A 12,068-nucleotide genomic window follows, 5' to 3' on the forward strand; every position below is an offset into this window, starting at 1 on the left:
TGTATGTCTTTTAACCACAGCCTAGATTTTGGAGGAGGTGATAGAATAATGTAACATATGTCCTAATGTTGACTATATATGTTTTTCAGGTGATGGGGGTTACGGCTGCTACTCTTGGCTCCTTACTCCATTGTCCCAACCTGATTCTCCTGCTGAACACAGTTATAATCATGCACATAAGGCTACGCGGAATGTGATAGAAAGATGTTTTGGGGTGCTGAAGTCACGTTTTCGGTGTCTGGATAAATCTGGTGGCCTTTTGTTGTATAGTCCCTCAAAGGTGACTCGGATTGTGTTCTGCTGCTGTTTTCTCCATAATCTGTGTTTAAGTCAACATCTGGCACATGGTGAGGGAGAAAGCAGTCAGCAAGCAGAGGAGTTAGATACATCTGGTGACAGTGTGAGTACAATTGTAGGGAGGCAGGTACGTCAAGAAGTGATCCTGCGATATTTTACAGGTAAGTTTTATTATGCTGTAATTATCCTTCACTAAACACTTTGCTCTACTTTCTATTGTGTGTTCTGTTACTTACTGTTTGTTGTTTATAGTGGTGTGTCCATTGTGCTTAGTTGATGCTAACAAAACATTTACAGTCATTACCCTTGAAAAACATAACTACATACATACAGACCAGCGTAAAAAATTTTGGAGACGGACACAGGAATGTTTTTTTTTAACAAATTTTTGTATTTATTTGCACAAAAAGATTGGTGTTATTTTTTTCGCTTGTGTGTGCTGGGTGCTGGCTCACTGGCACGTGCTCTTGAGGAACGCCGGACAGGGGAGGTTACTGGCGTTTGAACAGGGGTCGTGGTCCCCGAGCTGGAGGTAACTTGCTGAGCTCCCATCATAGCAATATTGCTGCTCAAATTATTTAAACTGGCAATCAGCTGAGTGTTTGTAGCAGTGTGGCTGGCTACAATCCTGGATAAGGCCTCATTCACCACTTGATTGTGTTGAATGATCTGAACGAGTGCCTGCTGATGTCGCTGTTGCTCATCTATAATGCGGGATAAATGTGCATTCATTTGGCTGTTTTCAGCCCTAATTTGCTCCATTGAGGTAGCCATTCTCCCTACTTGTACTATCAGTCTGCCCGAGTTGCGACTAATACGCGGTAGGTGATGGGGCAGACTGGCAAGGTGTTGTGTATGTTGGGTCAGGGTGGCATTGCTTTGGGCCTGTTGGCTTGTCCAACTGGCCCAAAATTCGCCAGGAATTTGGCTTGGGGGCGGAGCTTGTGCCAGTTGGGGACTGATGGATGGTTGGGGTATATCCTGCAACTGTATTGGCATGCTTGGATCAACAGCTGTAAGTTGCAGTGTGAAGGATGGCTCTTGTTCTGGTCCCTGCTGGTCCTCGGCGGACATCAAGTTGTGCTCTGTATGGGGTAGGCAACATGCAATGTTGTAATTTTTTTTTATTTGGCCTGGCTAATGCAACACATTAATACATTCCTAATACTACATTTTTGCATTATTAGCACTTGTTTTTCTCAACGTTAACAATTTATAATTTTTATATTTTAAAAAACCAACACAGGCGCAAACATTGCCAAATTTGCATATTCCTCACTTAACTAACTTCCCTCCACACCATTACACTGTTAGATTCCCTCCCCTCACCACGATATAGACTACTTACCTGTATAGTCCAGAGGAGCGGAGCAAGTAAGCCATCTACATACTGGACAGGGGCGATGTGTGAACACTCTAATGGTTTTTTATTTCGGTCCAACATTTAATTTTATTCATATTTTTTTTTTAAATGTGAACGTGTGTGTGCTTAATGTATCCTCAAATCTGTTTTTTTCATACAAATAGGTTGTCTAGACCATCCACTAAGACCTTATCTAATTTTATTAAAGCACCTTGAGCAATTGAAGACGTTACATCACATTGATTGTTGAGGAAAACATGTAAACTCCAAACCAACTAACAACATCTTAAGTGTACTGTGTATATTATTGCTTATGTGTTTAATTTATGTTTTTACTCACCAGATAACTGAGGTGATCTGGCCTCATCACTCTGCGAACTCGACAATAGTGCCAGTGGTGGCTGGGGTGACACTGCCGAAAGTCTTCGCCTGGGTGGGGATGATGGAGGTGCGGAATCAGAGCCAAGACGCAGTGTCTTAGTTGGCCTCCTGGGTAAGTGGCCCAAGCCCTGTGATGGGCGCCTTACAGGAGGTCGGCTTCCAGAAGCAGAACCTAGGTGCAAAATTGTAACTTAATATTTTGTACTTCTATGTGTTTTCAGAATATGTGACTACAGTGAAGACTTACCTGCAATACCGGCATCATCCTGACTTGTGTGAGGCCTGTCTGGGCGGCTGGTCTGTGTGACTGTGGAAAAAGTGACCCCAACATTATTACCATGTTTTTTGAAAAATGTCCCACTGAAAACCATTAATGTACTGTAAGCATCTATATGGTTTTGTTTAAAACAAATTTTTAAGCTTAAGAGCTTCTACATTCATGATTTTGAGTTGAATATCAAAATGTACTTGATGTGGCACACAATAAATTTATTTAAAATAAGTTTTTGGTCTCAGATATTGCAGAGATTGAGTACTTGCAAATATTTTTAAAATGTAATGTTTAAAAAATTTCCCCGCTTTTCTGTTTTAAAAAAAAAAAAAAACCTTTTGTGGATTTTAAACAAACACACATGTTCAAGCATTATCGCCAAAAATTGCAACAAAAAAAGAAAAAAAAACATTCAAAACACAAACACACCTTAAGGGAGCATAGGCATGCAATCTGTTTTGTGAGAAAAAAATCATCCTTTAAACTTTAAAAATGAAATTAACTAAATTTAACAGACATTTTAAGAACAATATTACAAAACAAACTTACCATCCTGCGTGGGTCGGTCCGAATCCCGGACATGAGTAGCAGACACCACTTCGCCAGGAATCAATGCCCGCACAGGCTCCTCCCAGTCCCGATAGCTTACACGTAAAGGTGGCCCACCTCCGGTTCTCCGTGCAGATTTGGACTCTTTGGCCATCTTGGCCTTGACACGCCGCTTAATATCATAGAAACGCTTGCGGCACGTGTCCTCTGTCCGCCTCACCACACCCTCACTATTCACAGCAAGTATGACTTGCCCCCACAGGGCAGACTTCCTGCGGGAGGACACCCTGGCAGCATCCTGACCAAACAATTGGCGATGGTGCTTCATCAGCTCACGCACCAACGCCATGTTTTCAGCATAGCTGAACTTTATATTCCTGCCAGTCTTGGTAGTGGTGCGTGGCTGCGGTGCCACAACACCATCACTATCACTGGAAAATCCAGCAACAGGCACCCCCTCCTCCTCCTCCTCACTAACCTCCTCCCTCTCACTACCCCCCTCCACCTCACTACCAGCCTCCACCTCACTACCAGCCTCCACCTCACTACCAGCCTCCACCTCACTAACCTCCGCCACCACACTGACCTCTGAGTCGGACATGACAAACAACATAAAACACACAAAAATGAAAACACAAAACACACTCCTCCACTACTCCTACTACACACCACACAGCCAACACACACGCTCACTCACTCACAAACAATGACAAAAGACTGAACAAAAAAAAACAAGGACAAAAAAGTTTACAAACTGGGAAAAAACAATACTACAAAGATCACAAGACTACTAACACACACAGTACAGCACTCAACAATCACCAAACTCCTCTCCAAATCCACCAAAAACTCCACCAAACTCACCAACTCCAAATACACCTTCCTCTCTCCTCTCCACTAGCTAAACCCACGAGGTGCGGAGTGTTTGGGGCGTTTTTATAGTAACATGCACAGACACTCCTCCTTCACGAATACAACCAATCACGGCCGCGTGACGTAAACGAAACTTAGGAGTAAAAACGCGGCCGCAAATTCCAAATCACTGCCGTAACAGACTTGTGACGCAGTCGTAAAAAAAACGCAACAACGCGGCCGCAAAATAGCAAACGCGGCCGCATTCAGCAGCAAAAAAGCACGAATGACATCGACATCGGAAGATACGGAAAATACGAATACGACTGCTTAGTAAATGAGTCGTAATCAATTCAAAAAGTTGCAGATTTACACTGTCGATGTCAGTCGTGATTGAACTTGAACATGATTCTGAAAAATACGAATCTTAGTAAATATACCCCAGTGTGGTGTTTTATTTTAATATTTTCTTTACAGATGGACTACAGGTGCCATCGGGTCCTTTATGTCTGGGCATGCCAGCACTTGTGGTTCTCCAAGTGCCGGCATGCTGGGGCAGGCTTGCTGGGACCTGTAGGCCACCTGTAAAGAACAATTTTAACATACAATGAACCCCGCACCCACCGCCACCAGGGGTGCGGGACATAGCACTGGGCTATTAGCCCAGTGCTGGTTGTTGCTCAGGAGGGGGGATCCCATTTTTATTTTTTGGGGTCCCCACTTTCTGAGGAATTCAAGCCCTGGGCTGACTACCTTGGGGGCTGATCAATGTTATGGCAGGGGGCACTGAGTGTCTCCCCTGCCATGGCATTATCCCCCTTGCCTGGTTCTGCCTGGTGCTGGTTTTAGTGATGTGTGGGGGACTGCAATTTTTTTTCCCTCTATGGGGGGTGGGGGGTGTTAGCTGCCAGTGCCTCCCCAGTCACTGACCTCACCGTATGTCACTGGTACACATACACTATAACTATTATTTGTCAGGTCTGTAACTGTGTCTGTTCCCGGGGGGAGCACTAGTGGGTCAGTGGTGGTGCGGTGGAGGAAACGAGGAGGCTGTGGAAGATTCCTGTGCATGTGTGCAATGATATTTATTTAGCACAAAGGTATGAACAGTCACTGAAGCACAATAACAATACTGATGATTTGAGCAATGAAGCTGACAGAGGTATAACTACAGTCTTAGGTGATTATCTGTAAAGCAGTGAGATTAACAACAGTGGTGACCAGCCTGGAAGCCGATGGCAAACATCGATGGTCGAATTGGAAGTCGATGGTAACAGGATCAAATATGCAGATTATAATGCAACTGATGACTGTGAACCCAGGCAATAGTAACTCCGGTAATTGGTCTGCAAACCACCAGCAATAGATTCACACAGTCTATATATATATGCACAAGTCCAAAAAGCCAAGCAAGGCCAAAGCAGGAGAGTTTGTAAATTGCAAGCTGGTTGTTTTAAGTGCCAGATGGAATTGCACAGTGCTGAACGCAGATAAACAACACACAGGTGAGAATGGTAAGTAGCACCTGGAGAGAGGTGGAAGCTGACTGTGGAAGGAGTTGTAGCAGAGCTGGATGGCTGGAGCCCGTAGTTCCACGGAGACACTGAAGCAAGGAAATCACTGGAGCCAGGAGACGCTGTACACTGGATGTGACGCGTTGTTCAAGGCAATGAGACTGAGCTGATGTTCTGGATTTATACCCCCTGGTCAGCAGGCATTGGATGCTTGAATCATGTGTGCAGACAGCGCAGGATTGGGTGTTACAGGTCAGCTGACCGCAAGTGTCATGGCGGCGCCCATGCTGCACAGATGGTGAGTACACATTGGATGGACTTCAGGGGTACACAATGACAATGGGCATCGTGCCCGCAGACAGAGCATTCATGCAGCTGCAAACTGGGGCCGTGACCTCCGGAGGCCTGCACACCAGCGCGTTGGTAAGTGAGATGACCTTGAATGCCAATTCCTGACAGTATCCCCCCTTTATGGGTGGGCACTGAACACCCACGAGGCTTGGAAGGAAAAAGTCTGTGAAAAGCTTGAACTAACCGTGGAGCATGAACATCAGTGGCGTTGACCCAACTTCTCTCCTCAGGACCATACCCGTACCAGTCGATCAGATATTGTAGACGACCATACCGATGTTGGGAATCCAAGATCTTCTCAACATCGTACTCTACGCCCCAATGAGTTTGAACTTTTGGAGCCACTGGAAGAGCTTTCTGGAAACGGTTAAGAATCAAAGGCCTGAGGAGAGAAATATGAAGTGAGTTCGGGATTTTTAAATAAGGAGGCAATTTCAGCTTGTATGCCACTGGATTGAGGACACGTTCAACCGGAAACAGACCAATGAACCGTGGAGCAAACTTCATAGAAGGAACTCTGAGACGGAGGTTATGGGTGGATAACCAAACTTTATCACCTGCCTTTAAATTTGGAACTGCTCGCCTTTTCCGATCTGCAAAGACTTTGTACTGGTTGGATGCTTTCTTGAGAGAAGATGAATCTTTTTCCAAATCTGAGAGAACTGCTGAAGAGCAGAAGAAGCAGCGGGTACATCAACAACAGGAAGATCTTGGAAATGTGAAACTCTGGGCTGGGCTGAATGATAACGGAAGTTGTGAGCAAATTCGGCCCAGGGTAACAAATCCACCCAGTCGTCTTGCGAAGAAGAGATGTAGAGTCTTAGAAAGGTCTCAAGTTCCTGGTTTCCACTCTCTGTCTGCCCATTCGTTTGCGGATGGTATGCTGTGGAAAACTTGAGTTTGACTTGCAAGGCAGAACATAAGGCCCTCCAGAATCTTGCCACAAATTGAACTCCACGGTCTAAAATAATCTCGGTTGGAAGTCCATATAATCTAAATATTTCACGTAGAAATAATTGTGCAAGCTTTGGAGCAGAGGGCAAGCCAATGAGAGGAACGAAGTGGGCCATCTTAGAGAACCTGTCGGCCACCACCCAAATGGTATCGTACCATTGGAGGGAGGTAGATCTGAAATAAAATCCATCGACAGATGAGACCAGGGATGACTTGGTATGGAATTTGGCAACAGTTGACCAGCAGGAGCTTGACGAGGAACTTTATGCTGGAAGCATTTGGGACACAAAGCTACAAATTATTGGATATCGGCTTATCCAATAGGATTGTGACAAGAACTTTTAAGTTTTAAGGACTCCAGGATGACCAGTGAACTTGGAAGTGTGAGCCCAAGACAGGAGATTTGGACGAAGCTCAGGTGAAATGAACACCTTGCCAGGAGGCAAAACTGGAAACACATTTGTGGAAGCAAAAACCACAGGATTGAGAACTGGATGAGAGATTTGTTCTGAAGATTCTTAATTAGCACTCATGGAGCGTGATAAAGCATCCACTTTAATTTTCTGAGAGCCAGGACGAAACTGCAACTTGAAATTAAAACGAGAAAAGAATAAGGCCCACCTTGCTTGTCGAGGATTCGGACACTGTGCTGCCTTTAGGTAAAGGAGGTTTTTGTGGTCGGTATAGATAGTGATGGGAAACTTGGCGCCCTCCAACAGATACCTCCATTCTTCGAGGGACAGTTTAATTGCTAGCAGCTCCTGGCCTCTGATGGAGTAGTTCATCTCAGCGGGTGAGAATCTATGGGAGAAGAACCCAGAAGGGTCAGTCTTACCATCAGCGCTGGCTTGGGACAAGACTGCACCAATGCCAACCGTCAAGGCATCCACCTCTAACACGAAAGCCCTTGTTGACATCTGGCTGCTGTAACACAGGAGCTGAAACAAAAGCTTGTTTAATTTTTTGAAAGGCAGACTGCTTCTTCAGACCACTGGGAAGGACTCGCCCCTTTCCGAGTGAGGCAAGTAATGGGAGCTATCAAAGTGGAGAATCCTTTGATAAATTTTCTATGTTAGTTGGCAAAGCCAATGAAACGCTGAATCGACTTGAGTGTAGTGGGAAGAGACCAGTTCTCTATGGCCTCCAACTTGGCTGGATCCATTTGAAGATCCGAACTGGAAATTATGTACCCTAGGAAGGGCATTGAAGAAGTTTCAAAAGTACACTTGGACAGTTTACCATAAAGATGATTCTGTCGAAGACGTCGAAGAACCTCTTTTACTTGTTGGCGATGGGAGGCCATGTCATGGGAGAAGGATGTCATCGAGGTTGACTACCACATACTTGTACACTTACATCTTTGCTTTTTTAACAATTTGGCACAACATGCAAAACACGGCTAAGCTGTTTTTCATGAGTAGCAAGTGGATTAATTTTAAAATTTTTGTTTGCCATAATAGAATATTTATAAAATAACATATTAAAGAAGCAAATTCAGAAAAATCACAAGGCATGGTTAAATCTCTGAGTCTATGGCATGCAAAACCGTGCCATACATGGTGGGATATAGCAAAGATGTATGTGGACACATCTGTATGTCTCGGAATATTTCATTGACAAAGTTCTGAAATACCGCTGGGGCATTACTTAGGCTGAAAGGGCATCACTAGATATTGTAGTGGCTATAGCGAGTGTTGAAGGCAGTTTTCCACTCATCACCATTTTGGATCCTGATGAGATTATAGGCCCCATGGAGATCTAGCTTGGTGAAGATACTGGCACCTTTGACTCTGTCAAATAGTTCCGTGATTAATGGCAGAGGGTAGCTGTTCTTAATAGTGATAGAATTTAAACCTCGGTAATCGATGCAAGGGCGTAATCCTCCATCTTTTTTCTTGCCAAAGAAAAACCCTGCTCCTGCTGGAGCTGAGGAATGACGGATGAACCCTTTCTGCAGATATTCTCTTATGTACTCACTCATGGTGAGGGTCTCAGAAATGGAGAGAGAATATGTGCGTCCTTTTGGTGAGTTTTTCCCTAGGAGGAGATCAATGGGACAATCTCATTCACGATGGGGAGGCAGAACATCAGCGGCCTTTTCACTGAAGACGTCAGCAAAATTCTTGTAGGCCTCAGGAAGTCCAGACTGGGGTTTTAACCCTGAATATCTCACGGGACAGATTTGAGCCACACAGGAATGGAAACAGGAATTACTCCATGCTGTGAAATGTAGTGTGGACCAGTTGATTTGTAGGTTGTGTATTTGAAACCAGGGCATGCCCTGTATGATCTCATGAGTGGCTTTAGGGTTGACCAAATGTTCAATGAACTCGGAATGGAGGAAACCCACTCCCAGGACTACTGGCTTAGTCTGCTGGTTAATGGAACCCTCGGCAATACGACTACCATCCACAGCAGTGAGGTAGACTGGGCAAGACAACTTTAGAACAGGAACATGGATTTTATCAACTGCAGCCTGTGTAATAAAGTTCACAGCAGCACCACAATCAACTAAAGCATAAAAGGTATGTAATCCATTCTGTTTCCAACATTACAGGGAGGATGAGGTCTCGAGAAGAAGGAGCTTTGGCTGAAATTCCTAACTTGACTCCTCCTTTACAAGTTAGGATCTGGCGTTTCCCGAATGAGAAGGACAGGAACCAATCATGTGACCAGCAGCAGCACAATATAGACACAGTCTCTCTCGTAACCTCCTTGACCGCTCCTCAGGGGTTAAGCGGGACTTATTCACTTGCATAGGCTTATCAGAAGTAGTGGGTAGAGACTGTACTTGAGGCATAGCCCAATGCTTGCGAGGGTCACTTCGAGAACGTTCACTGGTTCTTTCGCGTAAACGCAGGTCCAATTTCACACATAGGGAGATTAAAGCTTCCAGTTGCTCTAGGAGATCTCGGGTTGCCAACTCATCTTTTATACGGTCAAACAGTCCATGCCAGAATGCAACAACCAATGCTTGATTATTCCATTTAACCTCTGATGTCAGTATCTGGAATTGGATGACATATTGTCCCACGGTGCGTGTTCCCTGGCGAATCTGGAGGATGTCTGAAGAAACAGATATTGTATGACCAGGTTCATCAAATATGCGTCGGAATGCAGCAACAAATTCTGTATAATTGTTCAGGAGAGAATCTGCTCGCTTCCATAATGGGGAGACCCAATTCAAGGCAGGACCAGTCAGAAGGGACACAATGTATGCGACGTTTGTCCTAGGTGTCGGGAAGTTGTGTGGCAGCAATTCAAAGTGGACTTCACACTGATTCAGGAATCCACAACACATTTTGGGATTGCCATAGAAATTACTAGGCGTAGGAAGATGGAGACGAGACCCTGGAGAGGTAGCAACTGGAAGACCTGAAGCTGCGGAACTGGAAACTGGAGCTGGAGCTGAAGCAACAGAACTTGGAAGAGACTGTTGTAAAGTGTCCAGTTGGGAAGACATCCCTTGCAGGAACTGTATAATCTGCTGTTGTGCAGCCTCTTGACCATCGAGTCGTGACACTAAACTTTGGAGTGCCCCTGCCCCCACACTCTGACCACCGTCCGGGTCTATAGGCCTTGAACAAATGGTCAAGTCTGTAACTGTCTCTGTTCCCGGAGGGGGCACTAGTGGGTCAGTGGTGGTGCGGTGCAGTGACGTGCGGTGAGGTCATTGGCAGGGGAGGCACTGGCTTTTCTGCCCTTCTGCACTACGTCCATGTGATTGATTGATTGATTTATATATATATATATATATATATATATATATATATATATATATAATCAATGTAATATTGCACCTTACCCAGCATAAGAATTGGCAGCACTTATACTAGTATATTTTACCTTGATTCAGTAATTGGATTGATTATTCGTACATATAAGAGTATTATAATAATATATTACATAGTAGCATCTCTCCCCCCTGCCCGCTACTATGACGAGGAGAAGCCGCCACCGCGATGTGATGTGTCAGCCCGCCGCCCCCTCCCAGAGTCCCCATTTTTGTCCCGGGGATGGGCACCTCACCTTCCCGCACAGTACGGCCCTGGCTACCCAATCTGCTGCTCCTCAGCCCGGCTGTAATGTTGCCTCCAAAATAGCCCACTCCCACAGCCAGCAGCAGCAGCAGCCCCGCACTGGTACCTTCAGGTATGTATGTGACAGCCTCATCCCCATGAAGCTGCTGCAGCTCTCCCCAAATCAGAGCCCTGGGACGGTGGATTAGGAGGAGGACGGAGAGGGAAGAGCCGTTGTTCCAGGAGATCTGTGCAGCTTGCCGCCGCCGCCCTTGGGGACACCGCTGCTGTGGTCAGGCTCCCACCACTACAGCCAGGCAAGTCATGCTATCTGCCCGCTGCTGATTTCCCCCCGCCAAGTATGGGTGATTGGACAGCGGATCCAGCACCAGATCCACCTGTCCAATCACAGCTGCCTCGCTGACAGGGGAGTGCTTTGATGTGGGCTAAAAGCCCATCCCTGTCAACGAGGCACTTCTATATGTGCCGCTTTCCCCTGTTTTTTTTATGGGCTTTTACAGCCCAGTGCTTGGCCCCACCCCCCGCTTTATCTTAGTTCCCATTGTTAATGGGAGGCACTGCTATCAGTGCCTCCCAAACTACTTTCATGTGCTAAATTTAATAGATTAATATGAAGAAGTTATTTATGACACAGAATATGTGTCATAAGTACCTTCTTTGTATTATTGCAATCTTTAATGACAGGGGAGGCACTGCCTCCCCTGACTGCACGTCCCTGGTGCAGTGGAGGAAACGAGGAGGCTGTAGAAGATTCCTGCGCATGTGTGCAATGATATTTATTTAGCACATAAAGGTATGAACAGTCACTGAAGCACAATAACAATACTGATGATTTGAGCAATGAAGCTGACAGAGGTATAACTACAGTCTCAGGTGATGATCTGTAAACCAGTGAGATTAACAACAGTGGTGACTGGCCTGGAAGCCGATGGCAAACATCGATGGTCGAATTTGAAGTCGATGGTAACAGGATCAAATATGCAGATGATAATGCAACTGATGACTGTGAACCCAGGCAATAGTAACTCCGGTAATTGGTCTGGAAACCACCAGCAATAGATTCACACAGTCTATACATATGCACAAGTCCAAAAAGCCAAGCAAGGCCAAAGCAGGAGACAGTTTGTAAATTGCAAGCTGGTTGTTTTAAGTGCCAGATGGAATAGCACAGTGCTGAACGCAGATAAATAACACACAGGTGAGAATGTTAAGTAGCACCTGGAGAGAGTCTCTTACTGTATGCAGAGGTGGAAGCTGACTGTGGAAGAACTTGTAGCAGAGCTGGATGGCTGGAGCCCGTAGTTCCACAGAGACACTGGAGCAAGGAGACAGAAGACTGGAGCCAGGAGACGCTGTACACTGCATGTGACGCGTTGTTCAAGGCAATGAGATTGAGCCGATGTTCTGGATTTATACCCCCTGGTCAGCAGGCATTGGATGCTTGAATCATGTGTGCAGACAGCGCAGGATTGGGTGTTACAGGTCAGCTGACCACA

General features: G+C 45.5%; 1 protein-coding gene across 1 annotated transcript in view; it reads left to right on the forward strand.

Annotated features, from left to right (window-relative positions):
- The window catches only part of CNGA2 (cyclic nucleotide gated channel subunit alpha 2), a 79,949-nt gene that overhangs the window by 14,001 nt on the left and 53,880 nt on the right, over positions 1–12,068 (forward strand). The gene's annotated exons all lie outside the window — the stretch shown is intronic.

The sequence above is a fragment of the Pseudophryne corroboree genome, chromosome 8, assembly GCF_028390025.1.
Source record: "Pseudophryne corroboree isolate aPseCor3 chromosome 8, aPseCor3.hap2, whole genome shotgun sequence".
NCBI classification, from domain to species: Eukaryota; Metazoa; Chordata; class Amphibia; order Anura; family Myobatrachidae; genus Pseudophryne; species Pseudophryne corroboree.